This window comes from Cydia strobilella, chromosome 4 (genome assembly GCF_947568885.1).
Source record: "Cydia strobilella chromosome 4, ilCydStro3.1, whole genome shotgun sequence".
Taxonomy (NCBI): Eukaryota; Metazoa; Arthropoda; class Insecta; order Lepidoptera; family Tortricidae; genus Cydia; species Cydia strobilella.
The window spans coordinates 2,388,775-2,391,025 of NC_086044.1; positions in this window are offsets into that span (position 1 = coordinate 2,388,775).

A 2,251-nucleotide genomic window follows, 5' to 3' on the forward strand; every position below is an offset into this window, starting at 1 on the left:
ATATTTTACCACAGACTACGTAGCTCTTACGGCACAAACACACGATCGAACCATTTTGTCACAGTATTACAATAGTATATAAGATTCTTGCAATAGTGATTTTGTCGTAGATCATAACGTGTTCAATCGTGTGGAAAGCAAACGACGTAAACAGTATATATCTCTCTCTCTAATACATAGCCGCGTCCTACGCAAAATCAAAGGGCTAAGTCCGTGTCAAGTGCGGTTCGACCGTTTGTTAGCTTATAAATAAAGATAGACTCTTTGCTACATTTGCTAGACTGGCCACAAGGCAACTATTAGACGTAGTGATTATATGCTCTTTGACTATTAGTTATTCTGTGCTCATACACTACACTAGGACTTCCGGTTCGAGCGCCATTTTGATAGTTAGCATCGTGATTAATTACTTTGTTATTTGCTCATTAATATAGTTTAAAGTGTAATATCGATAGCTTATTATACAGTAAACTAATGTGGTAGTGTGCAGTGAATGGAGAATTAATTTTGAAGCGCGTTTAACCACCATCTTGGAGTCAACGGCCGGTAGTTCACGTGCTTCTTGTAAAGTCTAGCTATCGATTTACAAGAGCTAAAAAATCACCGTACACTGTCTTGTACAACCGTACAATTTTTGTCGTTTTTAAACCTCTTAATACCTTGATACTGGCGAAATAGTCCCACTGGGCTGAAGCCATAATTTTAAAAGAAGAAGAAGACACTACACTATAGCCCAACGAACTGGAATTACTATAGTAGTCTGACTACAGTTCAAAAAAGTTTTTTGTCGCTGACTGTACTTTTCTTTCAACAGGGAATACTCATCGAAGCCAAACACTATTAGGGTTCCTATGGCCACCATCCGTGTCCATTATTAGATCAGCTCGATGTATCGATCAAGTTAAATAAAAACTCGTAATAGTCGTAATGCGCGCAAAGGTTCGATCTCCCATAAAAAAATCGCGACTTCTTCCTGACCAAGTTGGCTGGCCAGAGTACCCATATAACCCTGCTATCCGTTTCCGTACAGGAGCTAACGGTGACGGGCTCGTGCCAGCTGACGCCCCGCCTGCCAAGTGCTGGAGCTCGAACTCAGCTTCACCAATCTCTCGAGCAGCCTTTGTTTGGTACGATCACATACATCGCACACCTCGTTATCCACGCACGGGAGTTAGTGGCGAGCTTTTTAATTAGCTTTTAGGGGTTTGTCCGGTCTGCTATAGTCAAGTTCATGTAGTACCCGTGTATAACCGTTTATATAGATACTTATAGAAATGGCTAATTTTGTTAACCTTTTGAACGCCAAAACCACCTAAAAGCGTTGTAATCGTGTCCACAGCGCCAGGGACACCAATAAGTTAGTGAGGAGTGTCTTTTCAAAAGGGTTTATTTCTCTATGAAAAACCATACAAAAATAAGCCTTGTGAATCTTTTCACAAAGGTTTTTCATGTTGCGATAACTGACAGGCCGATATCGTCCGGCGGACTGATAGTTAGTGGGCCCCTTTGTTAGTAAAAAGGGAACTTCGATTTAAGCTTTAACGAATGCTGCCGGGTCACTTTTTAAATTGCTGTGTAAGCATAAGCACACCTTTAATACTGCTAGTTTCTTGTTTGCAGGAAGATACCGATGCCGATGGACCATATACAGAGGTTTTGAGCAAGAAGTATAAGGGCTTGGATATAATATTTTTCTAAATTATGTTATTTTAAGCTATGAAAATACTTTGTCAATTAAAATTAATAAAAGTAATAATTAGTAATACTGTTGTTTTTGTACTGGGACAGGTAAAACATTTTTTGGCCATAGCTTCCCGGGCGATAACGCGTAAAGTGGTCATTATGGTGAAGCTCCGTGAATGTTAGCAGTCGCTACGTTGGTGGGTTGATAGGTAGCCACCCAAACATATATCATACCCAGTATGATACCCAGGTTTAACCTTTTCGACGCCGTGTCAAACACAAAAGCTGTCATCTATCATCCAGACGCCACGTCACCGAAGTGTCAAAACTGAAATTGAACTTTATGCATAATGCATGTAGGTCTATGTTGCTCTGCGGTCTATGGCCGATTAATCGATCTTTGGCGTTTAACCTAAGGTGCGTATATATCGGTCATTGGCGTCCAAAAGGTTAAATTTACTTGTGGGAATAAAAGTATGAGTATAAATTTTTTCACCCTCTTGTTCGCTACATTTGACGTGTACTCCCAAAAATTCAAAACTATAGAGGTAGGTATAAAGTTGTTTTG